Source organism: Rhineura floridana, chromosome 5, assembly GCF_030035675.1.
Source record: "Rhineura floridana isolate rRhiFlo1 chromosome 5, rRhiFlo1.hap2, whole genome shotgun sequence".
In the NCBI taxonomy this organism is placed as follows: Eukaryota; Metazoa; Chordata; class Lepidosauria; order Squamata; family Rhineuridae; genus Rhineura; species Rhineura floridana.
Window position 1 is genome coordinate 20,479,164 of NC_084484.1, and position 25,484 is coordinate 20,504,647.

The window sequence follows — 25,484 nt, forward strand, 5'->3', positions numbered from 1 at the left end:
TTTACTGACCACAGATGGATTGAAGGCTGAGTGGACCTTGACCCCTTTTACCAGAGATTCGACTTCCCCCTTTCGTTGGAATCTAAATTTTCTTAGATAGGTTAAATACACTTTTTCCAGTATATGTATATATGGTTTTTCCTGTGCAAGTTTTTAAAATCCTGTTTCTATAGCATAAACCTCTTTTCCAAATGTTCCTACAAAACTCTATCAGCTACTTGTTCATATAGTTGTGAACTACAATGACCTTTCACTTTAAAACAGCCAGGAAGTACTTTTTGCTCCATAATTCTTAAACCTGAGATCAGAAGGTACAATCTTGCTTGGTAATTACTAGACGCTAATTATCAAGAGAGTAGTGATATTATTCCAAACTACCGAGGCAGGATAGTTAACCCTCACCCTGAAGGTATTGATTCTAAAGTGTTCATCTTATTCTGAGGTTTAAAAATAACTCCTTAGAGATATCACACTGGACAATAAAGAAAAATGAAATCAGCCCAATTCATTACACAAAGAACTAGTGATTTTCAACGTGTCAAAACCCCAAAAGCATCACCTGGTGTGTCCTTGGCTGTCCTACATAAAGCACACTTCAAGTGCACTCGTATACAAGAAACTTTCTTATTCCTTTGTCAGATTTAGTGTGACATTCAACTGGGTGCTGCATTACAGAGTGCTCTTATTCAGGATTCCAGCCAGCTCTTTTCAAGGATATTCTATTCCACCGCCACCCAGTTTTCATGGCTGGGGGTTCTCCCAACACTCAGTCAGTATTCTGTGCCCGCTGAGCAAGGCCAGTCAGTCTTCATTGCACAGAAAGTTTTTTCTCTTTAAAAAAATTAAAATGTGTAATTCTGCAAACGCCCAAGCCTCCCTCTTGTGCATGGAGGATGCCATTTTGGCTACTTAAGGACTGACACCTGAAGAATTGGATTTGTGATTATTATATATGAGGAACTGTTGTCATATTTTACTACCGAAATACATAATTTGTTGACCTACCACAATGAATTTAGTTTAGCATTTTCTGACCTTGGCAAGGTACTTCACAACCTCCCTCACTCCCATTTTGGCAGTCCTGGGCATGCAACACAACCAAGAGGCTCCTGGAGCTCCTGGGGGCCATGTATGCCTCATAGCCTCAGCTTAACTTAGTTGATAACTTGATTTTAGCAGCAGCATCTTCCCCTTTTCCTACCTTTTCAAGTAATAGGGAGTTCTTATATAAACAACCAAATGTCCCTTTTGTACTAAATGCACAATTTATTCTGGGCCTGTTGGGCATTTGTTTTGATTCATAAATATAACATTATCCAAGAGTAAGGTTTTCGCTAATTGTTGCACTTCATTTTTATTGTGGGATAAACTGTGGGATTTCAAGATAAGTGTTGCCAGAAAGTACCAACCATGATGACCACTGAACTTAATCAAGCTGTCATATGGAGAGATAAAAAGGCCCTGTCTCTGCCCCTTGATAATAGAGAGCCCATAGCCCCATTCAGGTGTTATACCAATGAGTAATTTGGACATATGAGCGGGGAGTGGGGAGATGAGTGTGCTATCTCCACCCATCTCACCGTACCTGTCACCCTCTATGAGCTGGAGGGTGACCATCTGCAGGGGCAGTCTACTCTACCCATGTAGGCTCCCCATCAGGGCCACTGAGAAGTGAGTATACTGTTTTCCTGGGCCCACAGCCAGCAAGGGCCCCAGACTTTGAGCTTTCACTTTTATTTTGTTTAAAAACAAACCCTTCCAGAAAGAAAGTTATAAAGCAAAATGTACAGGTATTCTTCTAAAGTTATTCCTGCGAGATACGCCAGTGTTTTTAGCTAATGAGAGAAATCAGAATTGCAACTGATGAGTGAGTTGTTTGAACGCCTGGTAACAGGAATCTCTGAAGTCATAAAGAACTGTTGCTTTCCCCTCACCTTTAGTGCACTTTTCCTGTTTTTCTCTCATTTTCTCGTTCTTGGAATCTTGGCAGTTTGCTCTTGTCCCCCCCCCCCAGCAACCAGGAGGCATCTTTCCAGTCAGTGGTGGGTTTATCTGAAATCAGCAGGGCTGGTTCTAAAGGGCAGCCAGGTGGGGCACTGGCCCAAGGGCCCCTGGAGCTACAGGGGGGCCCTCAGCCACCCCTCCACTCCCCTTCTGTGATCTGTGGCCCCCCATGCCCCCACACCCCCACACCTCCCTGTCTCCTGTCTTTTAGCATTGTCCTTAACGAAGATGGCAGCCACGGTTTCCCTAAAGTACTGAAGACCCTGCCACCATCTTAGTTGATGGCAGAGATGTGCGCGCGTAGCACACACACATGCTATCAACAAAGATGGTGGCAGAGGCATCATCCCCTTAGGAAAACCGCTGCTGCCATCTTCGTTAAGGGCAATGGTAAAAGACAGGAGAGAGGTAGGTGGGGGCGTGGGGGGATGTGCGTGTGCGTGCATGCACACATGCACACACAGGCCGGGGCTCAGGGCAAGCTGATGCCCAAGGGCCCCAGCATGCCTGGAGATGGCCCTGGTACTCACTAGACATTATTTTCTACAAATTCTACTATACAATAAGTGGTCAATATTAAAGAATCCCCTTCCTAAATGGCAAATGCAATATATATATAAAGAGGCTTAGGCATGTCTCATGCTGTGCAGGAGTTAAAGATCAGGCATTCATTAAGAATTCACTCTATGTTTTATTTGTAGTACAATGGTATACATGTTTACTCAGAAGTAAGTCTCTTTGTGTTTAATGGGGCTTACTCCCAGGAAAATTGGTTGAGGATTGAAGCCTATGCTTTGGTTTATGGTTGCCACTGGAGGAAAGTAGAGTTCTTGTGCCTTTAACAGCTGCGTGGCAAACAGAAATTTAACAGGTGAAGCCTTTTCTAGTATGGAAAAGCAATCCTGCGAACAGCTTCATCTGTTCACATTCTGTTGCTTGGCTATTTTATTGCATGTTTGGCTGGTTTATTTTTGGGCCCTCCATCTGCAAAAGATGGCACAAATTTACATATGACACAAAGTATACGTAAACCTCTCCCGTCACCAAGCCTAAAAGAGCTATCTACTTCAAATCATCAGCACTTTGTCTTTGTGGGATTGAGGCTAGATTGTTCTGCTCCTAGTCATCTTGGCTGTCCTCCCTAACTCCTTTCCTCCCATGTCCCCTACAATCTTTGTTACTTTTATGCTTGGCTTACTTGGGACTCTGGCTAGGAAAGGCACAAAGCACACATATCTCTCTTCATTGCAAAAGTAGATCAAGGAAGCTGACCAGGACTTCTCCTGCCTTTGCTCTCCCAACACTGCCCTCTTGTTGACAATAAGAGGCATCTTGGAGTCCAAGCAATCCCCAATGTCTTAGTCTGAGGACAGCCCCTTGATTTACTGCAACCCTCCAAAGAGAAGCTTGTCTCCATTTCTCCCACCTCAGAATAAGTAACATTCCTGCTTCTATTTCTCTTTATGTCCCTTTCACTTTTTAGCTCTTTTTGCAGATGTTCATGCAGCTTTGCAACAATGTGTATTTGCATTCTAACTTCCCTCTCTAATTAATTCAGTTCCACACTCGGTGTCTTCTGCTTTTCCCACACCATATTTGGCATTAGATCTGTTTGATCTTTTATCATTCTCTTAGCCTTAACCAAAGAACTATTGGTCCATTTGTAATACTGCCTGTGTAATCAGCTTTTTATTGAAAGAACGTATTAATATATGTATATTAATCAACAATTTCATTTGTAATAATTGATACGTTCCTTGATTTTATGCCTTGACTCATCATTTGATTGCTAACTTCCCCTGTTGTAAGTGTACTGTAAGTATCATTTGCCCGATGACATGTTGTGACTCTTGAGTTGGACACAACCTAGGTTCCTCTTGTACACAGGGGTTTCCCCAAAATGTGAATATACAGACATGGAGTAATCTAAATGAGGACACATGGTAACACAGGTGACTGCCCTTTGCAGGGTATGTCTGTACAATAGAGTCACATCTTATGTGGGGGTTATGTTCTAAAGTCAGTGTGTAAAGTGAAAATCGCATATAGTCAAAATTTCCCATGTATTATTGACTAAGGGGGCATTATTTTTTGATGAAAATCAATGCTGCCTACATCCATAAATCTTTCTCGGCCGATGAGACCGAGCTGGCTGGAAAGTGCAAGAGTAAATTCTGGGTTCACGTTCAACTTCCTGTTCTGTCTTAGAGCTGGCCAGAATCTAACATCACTTGAGCTTTGGTTCTGTGGCAGTAACAGATTTCTCTCTCCAATCAGCTGAGCACATATAGTTGAATTAGCCCAAGTTAAATGTGCATGTGGCACAACTCCACTGTATGTGAAAATGTCTCCCTTTCAGGTTATCATCTATTGTCCTACAACAACAGAAGCAAATCAACCTTTCTTTTAGCAATAAAAAATATTCTACAGCTTAGTTTTTATGTTGTGGAAGAGATATAATTGTTGTTCCCAAATGGCTTTACCACACACTACTCCGGTAATATAAGGGTGTTGAAAAAATGTGGGAAAGCTGGGATTCCATAAGACATACCACACTAATGTCAAAGAGATTGGGAATGCACTAGCATGATGTTGCCACCCTGGGCTCCTGTTGGGAGGAAGGGCGGGATACAAATCAAATAATAAATAAATAAATAAATAAAAATGATTCTTCTAACAAGACGATCCAGTGTCTTCTGTTTCTACATTCTCCTATTAGCAGATCAAAGTGGCAGTAACCACAGCATTCCTGTAATGTAAGAACTTGGTTTAAGGTGATTAAGGTAAAACATCCCAGTGACCTTCAACCATTAAAAAACCTATGCTAATCCAAAATATTCTGAACAGATCAATGTACATGGGCTCAAAGTCCTTTTGACTCAGAAATATATACTGTCGATTCATCAACTTTTTATATGATATACACATTTTTCTCCATAGGGGAATATCCATGGGAGCATGTCATGCATTTTTCAAGAAAGAGCTTCAAACAGGAGACTCACAGAACAATCCAGGCCCCACTCCTTACACAAGGCTGAGCTAGCCTCCCACCAGCCACTGAGAATGCAGACAGGCAGGAGGCCCATAGGTGGTATTCTCACCAGCAGAGCCCAGCTGAAACTCCTGAAATGGCAAGTTCCAAGAGTGGAGTGAGCTGGGCCAGGATTTGCTGGAGCTTAAACTTGTCTCACAGACATTGCCGGCTGGTGTTGAGTCCAATCCGTACCCAATCACTGTGCCAGCTTGATCACCCTGCTCCCCCATCTTCTGTTGCAAAGTCCAGTGGACATGGAGTTAGGTTTGAAGCCTTAATTATCATGTCCTCTTCCTCACAAATCTTACCTGTATGGATCCAGATGGATTTGTCATTCACAAAGAATGCTTTCCACATATATTTTTTCCCATGGAGGGTGTGGGAAAACACTAGTTGAGAATCAACCTGTTCTTGTTTCAGTCTGCAGTAAAACACTAGTGTTACAATGTCCAAACACCCCTGCAGTAATGATTTACAATTCAATCAGTTATTTTACTTTTGTTTAGGAACCTCAGTGGAATGGTGCAGATGGCAACTAAGGGTCTGATGGCAAATAAATGCTATGATTTGTTTAAGTGATCAAAACAAGAGATCAAAGCTACAAAGCTTCTATTAATTCCCTGCAGCTCTTCTTTGTAATGCATTCAACAAGGTTTTAGAAGAAAGCTGAGGGATTTGTTACGTCCAGCTTGATACAGAAAATGTCTTGTCAATTCCCCTTTTCCTTGACATTTGGCAGAGGGATTTGCTGTCTCACGCACCAGCGGGATCAAATGGTCATAAGCCACAGCTTGGATAGTCTGTGAGCAATGGAACTAACTACTGATAATCATAGATTCCAGGTGAGAGTGAAGGTACATGAAATGGTCTATAGTGTGGTGCCTCCTCACATATTTATTTTCCCCTATTGGTTTCCCCAGTAGGGTTTCTGACACATGTAAATGTATATCATCTAGTTCCGCACCCAACTGTTACAGGAAGTTGAAAGAAAAAAAGCTGTATCTTTTTGACTGTATTTGGAAATTTCATTATTCTGTTAGTAGACCAGCCAGTTAGATTATGAAAATAAACTTGAAAAAAGTAAAATAATCTGTTTTTTTTATTTCTTAAAACTGAATTCCTATTTTTAATCCAGCAGCAATGATCATTAGTCATTTGTCCCTTATTTCAGAATATGCATTCAGATTACCAGAGTTCATACAGCGGAGGCTAGATCTTTCCAGTTTGTTGTTTTTAAAATGATGTTATAGTAACTTAAAATGCCATATATTCTTCTATATGTTTAACAATGTTCTCTCTCCTTCTTTCCTACACACACACACACACACACACACACACACACACACACACACACACACACACACACAGACCATAATTTTAAAACAAGGTCAATTAGTAGGTTAGCAACTTTGTGCGATGCTTTAAGCTACAATACAAATCCCTCAAAGGCTCATTGACATGCACAACTTTTAATGTCAAACATGCCACGACCTGCCAGTAATACCCTTCAGCAATCAACACTAACACAAATAAAGGGGGGAGGGAAGGAATTATACAGCCACAAGAGTGGCTGTGTACTATAGCCAGCATGGATTTTTTGCATTCTGCAATGTTAAATATAAAATACCCCCATGCCATTCTGCTGCTTCCGATAGGCTCAGTTCAAAACAAAAACTTACAGAATTTATAGTCCTGAACTCAGAAGTGCTGGCTTAACAACACTCTAAATTTTCATGGCAATACACAAAACACTCAGAGAGAATCTAGAGTTCAAAGTGTAAAACAAGAGGAAAAAAATCCAGATTCTTTTTGGACTTTTTTCTGTCAGAGTTCTCATAATCTGTTGAAATTAATTAAAAATCACCCGTGTTCACAGAGTCCCATACTCTGACCATTATCTTCTGCAGTTTAAAGGTTTAAAAAATGCATTGCTGATTTTTAATTAATTTAAGAATCTTAACATTGAAATCTATTATAGGGCTCCTGCTGGGAGGAAGGGCGGGATATAAATCAAATAATAAATAAATAAATAAATAAATAAATAAATAGATGATATAGTTCAGATAGTCACTTTAAATATGTTTGATTTACTTTACAATTTTAGTGAAGCATTTTCTTTTGCTTCTGTTTCTGTGAATATGTGAAGTACAGCAACACTTTGCATAATTTACACTAAAAAAAACCTCCAAAAATTATGGAATAATGGCACTGACTATTCTGAAGAATAGTCTGCAGTGGACATGAGGAGTGTCTCAGTTTGCATAAGATAAAACAGTGGGAGATGAAATATATTCTAGCAAATTTCTAGGTGTTCTCTATTTGTTTTTAATTTACCATGCCCACACTTCCTTGACAGGGATAATTTAAACATAGCAGGCTGAACACATGCATCTTGGGCAGGCCAAGTTTGTTTTTTTCCAACAGCTAGTGTCATTGCTAAAGTAGCAACATATTGTAGACAGTCTGATTTTACATCAAACTGCAGTTTCAGATTCAACTGTTAACACACCCAAAATAGAAATAGAGCATAACCTCCAGTTTGAAAGGCAAAAGATTGTCTTCACCATCATATGACATTGACCAATAAAAAGGCTTTGAAATTAATAAAAAATAAATTTGACATAGATTTCTAGTATAAATAATGTGAGAAATATAATTGCAGTTAAGGGACGAAATAAAACACAGAGACATCAGCTTGGGTTGAACAAGGGCCACTTTATTAAATTACAGCAAGAAAAAACACAATTTAAAGTGACCTGCAGAGGGAAGCCTAGGTGCGGGAACTGTCTATGAGCAAGTAGCTTGCCAAACAGCTCTCGGGTGACCAGCCCCTGTTGGGGTAAGGGCAAGCCCATCTGCTTACCCCTTACCCTGACCACACCTTGTAGGTGAGTAGGGGGGCCTTCCCACGTCATCCCCACCCGAGGCCGAATAACCCCTGGGTAGATGAGATGAGTTGGCCACAAAGGCAGCCCATATCCTGTCCTCGAGCCGCATAGCCGTGACAGACAGGCCTCTGGAACTGCCAATCACCTCCAAAGGTGCCTAAGGGGGCCACCTAGCTGTCCTTAACTATTCCCTTCCCGCACCTTTCCGCTACCAGTGCTATAACGAACTGCCCTGAGAGGGCATTAACCTTTCTTAATGTCAAGTAGCCAATTAGCCAAAACCACCTATTAATAACAATGGCCCATAACCTGATTCCCTCCTCCTCCCATAGTGTGGAGCAGGCAAAAAACCTGCCCGCCAACAAGGGTGGGCAGGATAAAAAATCCTACTCGGCCCCAAAGCATCCCCTAGGCACACCATAAAAGAGGGAGGGGAGGGTGGGCGTCGCAGCTGCAAGAGGAACATAGGAGGGGTGGTTGGGCTTAAATAAGCACAGCAGCTCTGCCCCTAAGGCTGCTGCATCGTGCTCGCACCATAGACGTGACGTGCGACTTTGCCTTCATTCAAGATGGAGGCAGCAGCTTTGTCCCAACCTGCAATTGTGCCCAGCCTGCCAGCTACGCGGCAAGCAGGGTGTTATTTTTCTTGATTCGAGGCTCTGTAGAAACAGCAGTTACACAGGAAAGAAGCAAAGCGAGAAAAACACCAATAAACATACAAAAAATGTAATTTTCCATCTTTGGAGATGTTGTTCTGATAAAGGCCACTTGTGAAAATAAAATTTGGGCCCCCCAGCAACGGCAGACCGCCTAAAAAACTTTGCATTTTAATTTTTTATATCATTATTTTCTTTGAAATTCACTGGTTTTACAATTGCCAAATTATTTATTTATTTATTGCATTTGTATACCGCCCCATAGCCAAAGCTCTCTGGGCAGTTTACAAACAAGCAAAAGCACCAAAAACACTGGAAAACATCATAAAAACAGACTTTAAAATACATTAAAATAAAACATACTTAAAAACGTTTTTTAAACAAAGCTTTAAAACATCTTTTTTTAAAAAAGCTTTAAAAACATATTAAATATGTTTTATAAATATAATGTAATACAAATGCATAGACTAGGGAAAGGGTACAAAATAATATCCAAGTGTTTGGATATCCCAGTGAGCAGAGTTGGATCAATAATCAGGAAGCTGCATCACACCACCCAGGCACTGCCAAGAAAAGGCTGTCCCTCAAAACTCCTGCTCCTGCTGGGCTCCTGCTGGGAGGAAGGGCAGGATATAAGTCAAATAATAAATAAATAAAAATATAAGAAGGAGACTTATGAGGGAAGCCACAGAGAGGCCAACTATCATTTTGAAGGAGCTACAGAGTTCAGTGGCTGGGGGTGGAGTAATGGTGCACCAGTCAACCATATCAAGAGCTCTGCATAACACTGGCCTCTATGGGAGGGTGACAAGAAAGAAGCCATTCCTCAAAAAGTACCATCTGCAAGAACATTGCAGTTTGCCAGAAATCATGAGAGTGCCCCAGCTGTGATGTGGGAAAAGGTTTTGCAGTCAGATGAGACCAAGATAGAGCTTTTTGGCCAAAAGTCACAGTGCTATGTGTGGCACAAACCTAACACTGCCTGTGCCTCAAGAAACACCATCCCTACAGTGAAATATGGTGGTGGCAACAGCATGTTGTGGGGATGTTTCTCCTCAGCAGGGACTGGGCATCTTGTTAAAATTGAAGGAACAATGGATGGAGCAAAATACAGAGAAATACTGCAAGAGAACCTTATTCAGCCCACTAAAAAACTGAAACTTGGGAGGCAGTTCACTTTTCAGCAGGACAATGACCCCAAGCACAAGGCCAAAGCAACATCGGAGTGGCTCAAGAACATAAAGGTGAATGTCCTACAGTGGCCCAGTCAATGTCCTGATCTCAATCTTATTGAGAATCCATGGCGCTCTTTGAAAATTACAGTCCACAAGCAATGTCCAACCAGCCTGAGACACCTGGAGCAAATCTGCCAAGAAGAATGAGCCAAAACCTCTCTGACACTGTGTGCAAAGCTGGTATGTACCTACCCCAAAAGACTTAAAGCTGTTATTGCAGTGAAAGGTGCCTCTACCAAATATTAATGTGTGGGGGTTGAATACTTATGCAAGCAACATGTTTCAGTTTTTGATGTTTCTTACAAACATTTCCCAACATAAAACCAATGTCACCTTACAATAATTGATTTTGAGTTTCAGTGTTTCAAAATAAAATATACAGAATGAAATTACAATGTACCATCTGTAATTCAGGGTCTGAGTATTTTTGCAAGGCTCTACATGTATTTTATCTCTATATTTGCAATATTTGCATTTCTTAATATAATTTTTATCCTAAACATGCTTTCTCACATCTTTGGCAGTGGTTTTTGAGTTGAGAACTGTGACATCCAAAGAATAACTTTCCAATCTGTAAATTAGTCTGGATGGTATGGACCAGATCAGTTTACATCAGAATTCACAAAAATCAAATTCCTTAAGTATCCCTTGAAGTACAAAAAGATATCTAGACACAAATTGTTTAGATGTCAGAGATCACAGAATTTTAGGGCTTCCAGATACCTTGAAGTCATCTTATGCAAGAAACCATTCAGGGAGGCAGAAACATTCTTAGTCTTCCTGTTTAATATAAGAGGAAGCTGAAACAAGATACAAGGAACACCTTGGGAATGCCTAAGGTTCTTGAAGGGCAAAGAATACATTTAGTGGCAAGGTAATGAGATGTTAAATAGAGTAGGAGTAACAACTTCTTATTGGAAACTAGAGCACTTCTGATGGGGGATGGGACAATATTTTGCACAATCTTCTGAGCTGTTTAACAAAGTTATTATATTCACTCCACCTGAAATGTATTTAACATGGTATTATTCCTTCCTGACCTATGCAACACTTGCTTCATAGATTGCTAGACCAAAGACGACACATCTCATATTCCCAAGTGTATCAATTTAGCTAAAAGAGGATGATAACATTTGGTAAGGACATTGACCTATTTTTACTCATTTGAATTGGCTAGAAATGATATAATTATTCTGCCCGAAGCACAAAAAAGTGTCTTGAAATCGAGTGCATATGTTATAATAAAAGACTTCGTTCTCAAGGGAAGAGGCAAGGAGGTAATGGGACTGATGAACATATTAATCAGTTTTCCATAGCAGAATTCATCCATCAGTCATTGGAACACATTTATATCTGCAAATATTAGAAATCAAATTATTATGAAAGAGTGAGGCTCCTGGAAATCTAGGCTAATTTCCTTGAAGCAGGAGAGAGGGTATGGGGGAGGCAAGGTCTAGTCCACTGAACTGTCTCTTTCCCTTCTTTTTGTTTGCTGCCATTCCTTGCGTTCTCAAATAGCAAACTACATTATCTTCTGAAAGTGTGAGATGCTGTAGCAGACTGCAGCTGCTTAACTATGCTCCAAGTGAAAAGAGATGCTATGTTTGTGGAGCACTAAGGTAGACTGGAAACATCCACATGCATCGTGTGACATCCAAACATACCCTAGGAACAAAGAAGCTGCCTTAGAGCGAGTCAGACCATGGGTCTATCTAGCTCAGTATTGTCTATGCTGACTGGCATTAGCTCTCCAGGGTTCAGGATGGAGTCTTTCCTAGCCGTACCAGAAGATGCCAGTGATTGAACTTGGGACCTTCTGCATGCCAAAGAGCTACTCTACCCCTGAGCTACAGCCCTACAATTTTCTTTTTTCTCTGAACATCAACACATTCTGTCACCTTTTAGCAGTGTTACACTTTGAATGGGTGTTGCGCCCCGGGCACACCAGGAGTTAGCTCAGGGAGAGGGAGAGGAGTCATATGAGGACAAGGTCCCTGGGAGCGTTGAAGGAAAGGAGAGTGCAGTCAGCCTGCAGCCTCCATCAGCCAACCCTCCCCCATCAAGGCAGTTCCCACTCCACCTGCGAGCCCCCCGCCTGAGCCGTTAGGAAGCGACCCCTCGCATGCACCAACCACTCCCCCACAGGAATCCCCGCCTGGCACTTCAAATGTTTCCCAGGCAACCACCTTCCCACTTCCTGAGGTTGAGCCATCGCCTATCAAAGCCCCACTGTCAGATTGGCCAGCGGAGGCTTGCCCCCCTCACTCCATGTGAAACAGCATGTGAAAAGGGTCCTTCAGAGGGTGGAACTTCGGAGGAGCTGTTGGTTACTGGCAAAGACCTTCCCTACTTAAGCAGGTGCCTGCCCAGGCTCCAGTGCTGATTCAACTCTCCCCACATGCTGCAGAGACTATCCAGGTAGCTTAGTTAGGGAAGATAGTGAGCTAGAATAGACAGGTTTATGACTCTAATAAAAAGAGAATTAAATCAAGCCTCGTCTCTGTCTCGTATTTGGGCTCTGAGCAGGACAATGGGGAAATGACAGTTATGGATTGTGCCAATTACTGCACATGTATTTCATACCTAGAATAGTTTGGCAACTTTTTAAAATGTGTGTTAATTAGGCAAAAGATAAACATATGAATGCATAAATGTATATTTGCCATTAATTGGCACATCATCTGAAGGACAAGGGAAAGTCAAAACTACCAGTTCAGCTCACTGATATGTACAGGCCAGATTGCAAAGTAAGGTGGACTCATACAGCATTCTTCTGAACACTGTGCAGAAGCTTTGTAGCACACCATTTAATGCTCTTTACTAATGGAGGCCTACTAGGGCTTTGGTAAACCTCCTGGCATAGGTGTCTGCCAGCGACTGAAAACAGGGATGTTGCCAGGCTCATGGTTGGTGAACTATATTTAGCATAATGAGTCATAAGATGTCCAGGCCTGTTGTAAGAAACAGAAGGTAATAACAGAAGCAAATCCAATTTCTCAGCCTAGAATGGAGACCTTGATTTATAGAACTACTACTATGCCAACAGGGTTGTTTTTTTTTTAAAGAAAAAAAACCCTTGAACTTCCTGACATGTTTACTTTTCTATTTTTAACATGGTGATCTTGAGCCATTTTCTCAGACTCAAATACCAGATTTTATTGTCTTTAAGCTAAACATTTCCTGAGCCGAAAAATAATTTTCTTTTTAAAGCTTCAGCTAAAACATTCTGGTATTAGAAGCAAACAGTGGAACAGTTTGTGGTGTGCTCAGCAAGATGCCTTATTTATCAGATCTATAGGTGACATTTATTGCTTCATACGCTATGAGCTCCTCTGGGACCTTTCCTAAAATATCTACCACTAAATCACCTTCAACCAATTGCTACATTTACAGCTGTGGGCTATTTGCCAAAGGCGACACACGTTGAATATAATTGCAAGTCATTGTGTTTGACTCAGAACATTGCCAACTAACATACAGCATGTTCTTTTCTATAGATTCAATTCTGATTTTTTTGTTTGATGGAATTAATTTTATTTTATGTCTGAGTGACCATAAACAGGCTGTATATTACTTCTGATATCTACAAATACTCATTTATGTCTGCAACCAACTAAGACACCAATGGGCAAACCCCACACTCATGCTAAAATAACTCTTGATTCAAGTGCTGAGATAAGCAACAGCAGCATGAATTTATTATTCTATCTTGTTTTAAATCTTCGATGAACATGTCGACCCAGTGTGCGGCAGCTGTGAAAAAGGCAAATTCCATGCTAGCGATAATCAGGAAAGGTATTGAAAATAAAACAGCCGATATCATAATGCCGTTGTATAAATCTATGGTGCGGCCGCATTTGGAATACTGTGTACAGTTCTGGTCGCCTCATCTCAAAAAGGATATTATAGAGTTGGAAAAGGTTCAGAAGAGGGCAACCAGAATGATCAAGGGGATGGAGCGACTCCCTTACGAGGAAAGGTTGCAGCATTTGGGGCTTTTTAGTTTAGAGAAAAGGCGGGTCAGAGGAGACATGATAGAAGTGTATAAAATTATGCATGGCATTGAGAAAGTGGATAGAGAAAAGTTCTTCTCCCTCTCTCATAACACTAGAACTCGTGGACATTCAAAGAAGCTGAATGTTGGAAGATTCAGGACAGACAAAAGGAAGTACTTCTTTACTCAGCGCATAGTTAAACTATGGAATTTGCTCCCACAAGATGCAGTCATGGCCACCAGCTTGGATGGCTTTAAAAGAAGATTAGACCAATTCATGGAGGACAGGGCTATCAATGGCTACTAGCCGTGATGGCTGTGCTGTGCCACCCTAGTCAGAGGCAGCATGCTTCTGAAAACCAGTTGCCGGAAGCCTCAGGAGGGGAGAGTGTTCTTGCACTCGGGTCCTGGCTTGCAGGCTTCCCCCAGGCACCTGGTTGGCCACTGTGATAATAGGATGCTGGACTAGATGGGCCACTGGCCTGATCCAGCAGGCTCTTCTTATGTTCTTATGTTCAGTTTAAGATAAATAAAAGACACTTACACATTTACTGATGCACCAAAAGTCTGGAACTTATGCTTGCATCCCAGTCCTGTATTTGTCTACTCAGAAGTGTGTCCCACTGAATTCAGTGGGGCTTACTCCCAGTTAAGTGGACATAGGATTGCAACCTAAGGTCCCTCTATCATCTAAGCATCAAACATGTTGTACAGCCTCACAGATATTGTGCTTGCATACAGTGTAACCTCCATGTATCTATTCATTGCTTGGTCTTCCAGTGTCAACCGTCTCCTTTGTTGAAAGTGGGCAGAAGACTTTTAGATGCAGAATGCATAGAGGGACACAAGACTTGTCCATCATTTTGAGAGTCTTTGATATTGCATTATGTTCTATTTTGTACATCACTTTGAGGTTCTTTTGAATGGAAAGTGAATAATAAATGTTCCTCCTCCTCCTCCAGCTGGGTTCAGACTAGGGATGGAAAGATCTGCCAATTTCAGTTCTTTTGGTTTCTCATTTTTCTACTCTTAAATTCAGTTCTCCACATTTCTGCAGCAATTTGCGATTTTTTTAAAAAAAATCTTCATGAAAAATTTCCAGCATTTTAGTGTGAATTTCTCCTAATTAACACAGTTTTTAGGCAGTTTTGACTAATATACACATTTTTGCAAGCAATTCCTTCTCATTTAATGCATTTTTGTACGTTATTTTCACTCATGTATTCGTTTTTATGGACACTTTCCCCTAACATATGCATTTTTTGTAAACATTGCTTGGTGGCCAAACTGCATTGCAAAATTCAAATAAGTGTGAATTTCGAAGGATGGCTGTGTTTTGGTTCTCTTACTGTTTCGGAAAGTGTGAATTTGATAGATTTGGCTTGAAATACAAAATGCAATCAAATTTCTTACCCATCTCTAGTCCAGTCTGGTGTTGGGCAAGTGTTTGTTTCATGGTGAGTTTTCACACAAGTGAAAGGAATAGGCAATGAAGTTCTTGTTTTGAGTATGGCTCTGTTTAAACTGCATTAATTATCTGTTTTTATGATGGTTTGAAGTGCTTTTAGTGCTTTCGATTGCCGCCCTGGGCTCCTACTGGGAGAAAGGGTGGGATGTAAATAAAAATAAATATTTAGAATGTACAAGGAGAGTATGATAAATCTGCAAGTCTGAAGTTCAGATTAGCTTGAACAGTTACTTTGCTAGTTTTACAACTGGTCAAATATACATAAGATTGCATTCAGAAAATTAAATTGAGTATTTATACAGGGGTGGGGAACTTTTTCAACTGAGGACTGCATTCTGTCATGGGCAGCCTACCTGGGGCTTCATGGAGTAGCAGCTGGTGGGGCAGCCAGAGTAGAAGGACGGGGCTTCGGTGCTCTCCTGCCTACCCAATACCATGGGGCACTGCCACAGACTGAGAGGCAGAGGTGCAGGGAGCTCAGTGCTGCACATGGTGGCAGGAGTGTTGGATCGCCCCTCTCCCTGTTGGTCTGCAACACCAACCCACCACTTTGGGAAGCGATGAGAGCAACGGAGTCCCACCTGCTCTGCACCACCAGCCACTACTGGCCACATGCCAGTGGAGGGCAGGGCCAGAGGCAAAAGCAGGCAGAGCAGTGGATGCAACTCTTCCCATTGCGAGACACACACACACCCCTCTATCCAGGCGACAGGCATGATCACAGTTCAAGGACACATTTCAGTTAGACAAAATCATTTGAGGTGGGTGTAGCACAGGGTTGGTGAGGAGTGAAACCTGGAGACTCCTGAGTTGAGGACCAGCAGAGAGGCCAGGAGGTCTTGAGGTTCACTACCCCTGTTCTAAAATGTTGGTTTTCAGAATTAAGTGCTTCCAATTTAAAACCATCTGTGTTACTAAACACTGATATAGCACTATGATTCATATTTCTCTTTCCCCCAACTGGTAGAGGAAGAAGATGGGGGCTTAACTAATGGATAATGTGGATGCATCAAGGCCAAGTTGTAAATCAGCACAATATGTAAGCCTACAGAACATTTCTGCTTGCATGGCCTGGATATTAAGCCCAGATGCTTTAACTTACAATTTCTATGCTCCCCTCCCCCCATTTCCTGGTGTTTTTTTTGACACATGAATGCATTTGCAAGTCCTTTAACTGATTTCCTAAACCATTACTTTTTATTCTGCTTATTGAGGTAGGAACCAAAACAGAACAATAAATGAACTAATTTAAATACTTTTATTTATTTAAGTCAGTTCTTTCTGATTTTGCCAGATATCATCATTAAACTTTGCTGCATTTATCTTCCTCACATTTCCACTTAGCTGTATGGAAATGAGTATAGACAAGTGGCTGAGGATGGGTGAGCACCTGCACAATAACAAGAGAGAAAATGTGTTCCTATGTCCCAAAGTCTTGTAATGCCACACACTCATATGCCCATGTGGTTCTGATCATTGTCTCTGAAGATCTGTATTCATTATTGACCATTCATTTCCAGCCCACCTAAACTTCTTTGCTCTTTGCACAGGCACACTGAGTTGCAGATCTGAGGCTCTCCACAAGTAGTTGCACTCTGGCTCCCATCGGCCCAGACAGCATAGCCAGTGGTCAGGGATGATAGGAGTAGTTCAACAACATCTGGAGGCCCGCAGTCTCCCCATCCCAGCTCTAACTAGGGATCAATAGAACAGCCTAAGTCCATTCCATATTAGTTTCACTGGCACTCAATCATAGGTCCATCCATTTTTTGCAGACTTTTCAAAACACACACACAAACACATAAATTGTCCACAGAAAACATACATTTTCAAATGTGGTTCAGTGAATTTTGTACAGACAAACCACACATTTTTGTGCATATTTTTTAGAAACCAAACTATCACAAAATCTGGAGAAGTGTACAGTCTAATTGACTGCTGCATCCCAGTCCTCAAGCAAGTGTGGCAACATCAAACCCAGTTGGTCTGCTGTGAAAATTGCTCCACCAACCCTAGCTCTAACACATGTGCTTTTGTTCACTGAGATTAGAGCATACTAGTTGCTAGCAGAGACAGATGAACTACTTTATTTCCAGTTCATATCGTGTTTGCAAGTGTTCATAAATCAGTTCCTTCTAATTTCCACATTAATCTGCAGTTTGTTAAAAATCTGTACAAAAATAATTTAAATACATGTTTCAAAACATATTTTCTCTCAAGATACCCACTTTTATAACTGCAATCCTTCTCATTTCTACTCAGAGTTAAGTACCCCTGGGCTTCTACTGGGAGGAAGGGTGGGATATGAATCTAATAAATAAATAAAGAAATAAATAAAATAAGTCCCAGTGAGTTCCTGGCAGGATTGTATAGAATTGCAGCCTACATGTATTTTTCTTTCAAAATTTGTGTTTTTCCCCTCAAAATACACACTAATAAATGTTTTCTGGTTTGTTTCGTGTGCTGGGAAGTGTGATGGAACATTTAAAAAGTGCAAAAGGCAACTAAATTCCAGTCCACTCATGAATCTGAGAGGTGTGGATCAGGTTAGAGTTGAGGTCATATTAGAATTTGGAAAGATGCAATCCCTTAAGCATCCCTAATCTCTGACAACCTTTTGAATCACAAACGTGGACATCCAGCATTCCCTTACCAGTCCCAGCTATTAGTTTCTAATCACACATCTAGGTACTGGCAATGGGAGATTATTAGTCTATCTGCTGTTGTTTTCTGAAATGCTCAGGTGGCCTTGCTATAGTTTTGTCATTTCAGATGGTAGCTGGAAGAGACACTGAGCAAGAGGCTTTCTACTAAGTGAAAAGCCATGTGGCAACAGCAAAAGGAACAATATAAAAAGCAGCTTTAGAAATTGCTGCAGGGAAACTGGAAAACAAACTCCTCAGTGTATGAGTGGAGGTGTTTTACTCACATGCATATCCGTTCTTTAGTTTCTGCCCATTGCCACTTCCACAATAGCCATTTTATCCAAAACTTCCTCAATTCATCCAGGTATCCTGGAAAATCCCAGTAATTTAGCTACCAAAACCATCACATTCCATCATTTTCTTTATCGTTTGCCCATCTTTTAAAATACCTGAATTTTTAGTTTCTTTTCTAACTTTCAATGCAACTGCAGGGCCCAACTTTCATATGTGGACTGGCAAAGAGGTATTGACTCACCTGGTGCAGGTGAGAATGGTCTGTTATGCAAGTGATGACGGAAGCCCCATCTGTCTCCATTACTTCTCCTGTATTTCTTCAGCGCATGCCACAAGTGCCCCTTCAAAAAGTTAAAATTCTGCAAACAAAGCTGTTCAAAAGAGGAAATGGATTAGATTTGTCCCATCCCCTTCTTCTTCCTTGCCAAACAGGCAATTGGCTAGCAGGATTTTAAACCCCATTGCCTTTTTCTTGCATTATATGACTTGCTGTCTTGCAGTGCTGCTCTACCATTACATGGCCTTCAATATAGTCACTCCATACCCTCAATTACTTTTAACAGTCTGCATTTGCTTTTTTTGTACATATTCTTGTTTTCTGTAATAATAATAATAATAATAATAATAATAATAATAATAATAAATTTGTTGTTGTTGTTGTTGTTATGATTATAGTTTATTTATACCCTGCTTTATGGCCAAAAGGCCCTCAAGGCGGCTTACAAGAAAAACACAAATATAAAAATAGATCAATAAAACAATACAATTTACAAATAACAAATAACACTATCAAAAAACAGCGATTACAACTTCCAGTGAAAGTACAGGGTGGTGCAGGCGCCTGGAGTGGCAGAAACATCTCAGGCTGCCCCCAACAAACGTGTGAGTTGGTTCTTTCTCTTTCCTTCTGTGGTTGCAAGTCCGACACCTTCAGTTGAACTTCTGATCAGCTTCTCTGATGGCAAAATACAAGTAAGCTTTCCCCAGCACCAGCCAGTCCCGCAGAAGCAGGGTAGGTCATGGCCTGGATGTCGTTCCCCATCCTGCCACCGTAGTTGTAAATGGTGGTGGCGACAGCGGCGGCCCCCTGCTTCGCGGCCACATAGATCTTCTCAGAAAAGGTGCACCAGCTGCCCCGCTGGATGAGGACGAGCCACGGTGTACCTGAGATGGCGGCGGCAACTGGGACCCTGAAGTTGGTGAGGGGGTTGTAGGCATTGACCACCCACCGCAAGAACGAGTCCTGCCCCTAGATGCCATTCTCGCCAGCGCTCCACCCACTCTGGAAAAGAAGTCCAGCTTTCTCTGGCTTGGCTTCTGCATCTTTTTACAGCTTTTGGCGATGGTGGCGGCTGCCGAACTATATCAACTGTTTTAATAGTTGCTTCCTCCCTGCAGGGTGCAGGCGGCTCCACTGCAGATCTGTCTGCTTATTTTGTGCTCTCGGATCCATAATGGCAGTGTATCAGTGTGTTATTTCAAAGGGATTTGCGAGATCAAAAAAGAAAACATTTTTTGCGATTCTCCAGCATCGTGTTCCTGTGCGGTTCTCGTTCCTTGCAGTGGCTTGCACAGGAGGACTGCCAATGATAAACATACAGTACACATAATTAAAAAGGTATGCATAACATGCATTTGATTTGAACATTACAAAATGTCTTTCTCCTGATGATCCTCCCCATCCCCTGCATTCTCAAGGAAAGGCCACGTTGCATCCTTTTCCCAAGGGGCAGGGTCTTTTTTGTGGAACTCTCTATCAAGGGAAGCTCTCCTGGCCATCTTCCTAATACCCTAACTGAAGCTGAAGACCTTTATATTTCAAGGGCTTTTCGCAACTGGTTAAAATTGCAAATAACATTTGACAACCTAGACCCGATACGTACAGTATATAACTATAATATATATATATATATATATATATATATATATATGTATGTATCTATATCTTTATATGTATCCAGCCATTTGGATGGGATGCACACCTGGATACAAATTTGAATGCACATCACATTAAAAACAATGCACATCTAGTTCAGCTTCCACACAGATCTCCTTCTCTGGATTTGGGCTACTGCTTTTTTCCTGCTCCTCGTCTGTTGTTAAATCTTTATTGCTGCTATATTAATTGTCTTAGTACTGATTTTACTGCTGGTTTTATTTTATTACCTTTGTCATTGCTATGTGAAATAGATTTTTAGTGCTAGTATTTTTATGGTATATTTTTGCAGTTTGCTGTTTACTGATTTTTTTAGTATGTTTTAGGGGATTTTTAGTATTATAATGTAAAAAGAACTACATTTGATTTGAAATGTTGTATGTCTTGGATGCCTTTGGGCAGGGAGGTACTTCGTACATACAATCAAGCAATCAAAACATGTTTTTGTTATTTACCTGAAAAAATGCTTGTACAAATATTTGGAATCAACAAACTGAAGAGGAAACATTGTGAAAAAAACTTTTTGTCCCTGACCTTATTATTTTTACAGTCATTTCAAATCTTTACTTCTGAATGTTCATATATGCAGAAAGTTAAAATAGCAGAATGCAAATTGTATCACCTTTTGCATATGTCCTAGTTTAGATTCCCCATTCCTACCAATGCAGCAGTGAAGATAAGAAACTATAACTGAGAAAGTGTTAAGTTTGTGTTCTTTACTTTGTGGAATGGAGGCCAATTTACACATATATCCAAATTTGTAACAACTGCTTCTCTATGGTGAAATTCCACAGAGAATCATCAATAGTCAACAATGTGGGTAGAGCTGATTACATCAGACTTTCCCACTTTATTGAAACCGTCCCTCCTTATCATTTATGATTTTAACAGAGAAGAGATCTTGAGGATTATCCGCAAGCAAGCTTTACAGCAAGTTTCAAAGCCCCATTCTTGGACATATTTGAGATTAGGGCTGCGGCAAGTCTCATGTAGAGATGAAGGAGAACCAAAGGTAGTTGACAGACTTAACTCATACCCTGCTGATTTCACACCAATGGGGCAGAAGTAAGGGTACAGCAGTTCTTGCAATCTTCCATCTTTTGGTTTTTCCCCTTTCTTTCACAATTTTCCTCACATTGGTTTTTGGCATGTGGGAGGACTAGGAAAGCTATGGATCCTTTGCATTTATGGTTTCCCCCTGGTCCACCCCAGCATGCCCTCAACCCACTCTGGCAGACACCCCCTTTTCAGCCATACCAATGCCAGAGCTCCAGTGTTGGTAGAGTAAGGTTGCAGATGTTTCCAAGGTGGTGGGAAAGGAGCATCCTACACTGGATCTCCCTCTCTGAACTTAAGTCAGACTTCTCTCTCTGCCCTTGGAAATGACAATCCGATGCTTTCTATGGCCCATGGGATACCCTCCTAAGCGTCATGGGATTGCAAAGTTAATGACAGGAAAACAGTATATTTTAAAAGCATTAGTTATGATTATCTGTTTATAGTCACAGTAATTATAACATTATTATCAACAGAGCTCAAACAATTATCCATTTTAAGAAAAGGGATTTGTGCTGTTGGCATGCAAACCCGGTTTGCAGGCCCTTTTAGTTGCTTAAAACAATGTCACATTATATGAACATTCACAATGGACTGACCTGAAACACCAAGAGAGGAATGATAGCTCCCCTTCCCTTTTAAAATGGCATCTCCAAGACTAGTCTTTAATCTGTGGTATCTGATGCCCCATGGTGCTGAGAGATGTTCAAATCAAATGTCTTCTCAGGCTCTCTAAACTGTATTTGAGGCATGGCCAGTGAAGAATACTAATTAATGTCCAATCAGAAGTGTTTGCTTGATAACTTGATCCTTCATTTCAGCTCATACCATTAGCCCCCACACACAGGACTTGCTCAGCCGTGTGACATTTTATTTCTCTTACCAAGATAAAGTTACATTTTCTTTTACAAGGTCAAGTTTCTAGGGAGCTGTACTGATCAAATTGGTTTGGCATCAAGCACAAGAACTTCTCATGCTGTGTTAAACTGCATTACAAAAATTCATACAAAATTTGTTATGGAACTGATGCTCTCTACATGGCAGTAGCCAAAGTTGTTCATGGTCACTACAATGTTGCTATTTATTATTGCCAAGCAACACTGAAGAAAAAAATGTAATGACTTCAAGAAGACTTTTTTTTAAAAAAAGAAGAAGAAAAGAAGAAAGAGTTTATAAAACACACTTCTGTAACTCAGTCCAAATATCTTGTGAGATTTTACTTGTGAGATTTTGTTCCCATCCAAAAATAGACCTGGAGTATGTTCCTTGTATTTCTTCTATAGGCCTGCACACAAAATGTTTTTATCTTCCTTTTGTGTTTTGTCCTATAAAACTACATGTGCACATGGAGAGAATTTGTGTACAATGCTGTGGGGTGGGTAAGAGGAATTTTTGAAATTTCTACTGTTGCTGCTTCTAAAGCAGAAAAGACAAGCACGTTTTCTGTTTAAATTTTAAAATTTAAGCTGAAAAGTGGATTGCCTTTTCAGCAGATGGGGAAAACTTTACAATAGCTTCTGGCTCTTTAGAACTTTCCTCTTTAATTTTCATTGTAGTCTTGAGGACCACCTGAAAATGCATCAGAGAGCACTGGCTGTCTCTAGATCACAGTTTATTCTACAACTTATTCCACAACACATGTTTATACTGATACTCATAAAAGGCCAGATGTTAAAAATCTATAGCAATGGCACACATAGGTATTTGCAGCCTCCTGACATAATCACAAAGATGTATAATGACATAGGATAATTGGAGTATTTATTGCTCAAGGGTGAGGCAGAACCAGCTGGCTTTGCAGCTTTCAAAGGACTTTGCCTTCAAACAAATTGTCTTGAGGTTCATTAAGGGGATAAACTAAGGGAATTGGTGGATAAGCAGCTATCATCCTGTATAGGGGTAGTAGGTACCACCTACCATGATATTTTAGCAAGGCAAGTCTGGATCTCTTCCCCAATCACCATTAAAGTTTTGTGTCCTCATAAAATGAACAATGAGCTAAACATAAATGCCTTTCTACCATATTTGTATCTCTAACATTCTGAAGCTTATTGTAATATAGAATTTCTGCTTATCTATTATTTGTTTTCCACAGGCACATTATTGTCATTGCAGGTATGGTGCATAATGGCTGACGGCATACATCTAGATTCCATAACTGATATCCTAACCTTCGTCAAGATAATGAAAAACAACTTTTGCAAACATAAAGAAAACAGAATTTCTTCATGTATTTTACACAAGATGTTAATAAACACTAAGGATACCATTTAATAGAATACATCAATCCTCTGTGTGCCTTTGTACAGTCCTCAAATGGCTTTACAACAAATGCTATATGGGCAGAAAGTGGCACATACTATGCATAGGATTCAGATGGATCCCGAATCCCAAGGTGAAGCAGGGTGCCTCAGAGTGATCTTGGATTTCTTCATTGTGAAGTGAGATTTATATGAAGCTGCAAAAGTTGAAACATAGATCCCTGTAGTTCTTTGATCTTTGTAACACCTTGGCAATCCAGACGTCTTAACATTGCTGTGGATGTGTCTACTAGACACGTCATGCCCCTGGAGTGAGAGTCCAATCCAACATGAAACTGTGCCCTTCCTGTGTGGGAGTCAGGGAGGAGTGGTATGTTTTTATCCCAGGTGAGAGCTGGGGTGTGAGCTTCATCTGACAGCTTTCTATGTTTGACTGGCTCCTAGTGTGATGTTCTCTGCCACTGACCTCTGCTGTATTCTGTTGTTTTCAAGAGATGGGTCAGGAAAATATGTGTCTTGGCCAGGGATGGGGGAGATGAGAGTGGGACTGCCATCCCCATGATGGTAGGTTGGGGGAGATATGGCAGTGGACAATGGTATACAGGGGGGAGGAGGGGAGCTAGTTACATTTAAAAAAAAAACCCTTGCCCTCTCTGCTTCACCTGCTGTGTTTCAGAATTTGAGGATGCTGGTCACCTAACCCCCTGGCCTGTGCATAGTGGTGTTAAATGCCAGATCTGTCCAAAACAAAACTTCTATCATCCACAATTTGATTGTGGGTGAGGGGGCAGAATTGGCATGTATAACTGGGACCTGAGTGGATGAGCTCAGTGGCCCAGTGCTAATCCAGCTGTGTCTGCCTGCGTACTTGGTGCAGCACCATTCCAGATCACAATGACAGGAGGGGGAGTTGCAATCATCCATAAAAAAATCCATCTCCCTCACCAGAAGACCAATCAGCATTATGTCTGGGTTTGAGGGATTATTTGTGGTGTTGGGCCAGAGAGACAGAATGGGAATGTTTTAGTATACTGTCTTACCCGCTGCTCTACAACCTCCCTAAACCAGCTGGCACAGGTAATATTGGATGTAGTGTTGGAGAACCCAATATTGGATGTTGCATCAATATTCATGCTGACGCTGCCTCAAATGGGCCAGCTCAGGACTTCATGGCCACCATGACAACCATGGGACTGTCTCAATACATCAGTGGCCCAACTCATGTGTCTCAGCATGCCCTCAACCCAGTCTTTGCCACACAATAGATTGGTAATACTCTGTTGACTGGGTGACTCTCTGTGAGTCTGTTGTCATGGATGGACCATTCTTTGGTAAGGTTTGGGCTTAATGTATCTACTCTACTCTGCAAGGATGGGGGACCTATTGAGATGGCCCATCCTCAGAGACTTATGGAATCTGATGGATTACTGAATTCTGTAGGGGATATTCCAGATGACATGGCTGGTGCTCCTGTCAAGGCTCTTATCTCACTCTAGAAAGGTGAGATGCATACAGCCATCAACACAATTGCTCCTGATTGCCCTCTCCATTGCTGTGGAGCATGGGTCACCTTGGTACTCCAGTGATCTCTGTGTGATGAAACAGGAGGTTCAGCAGCTGGAGTGCAGGTGTTGTAGATCTCAGCCCAAACCTGACCAAACACAGATAAGGTTGCACCATTGTGTCAATGTGGAGGTGGTGGTGGTGGTAAAGAAAGCATACTTCTCTGCCACCATTGCATCCACAAGTAGCCATCCAGCAGAGCTTTTCCAGGTGGTGAATGGGCTTTTGTTATCTGTCCAAGAGTATGTTCCTTTGACACCCTCAGAAGTCTGTTGTTAACAACTTTGCAAGTCACTTTAGGAACAAAATCATATTTGGACAGAGTTGGATGCCACAGTTAGAGCAAGTCAATGGAGGTGTCTAGAGCACTGCCAGTTCCATTCACACTACTGGATCAGTTTCGATTATTGCAACCTGAGGATGTGGACAAGATGCTTGAAGAAGTGCAGC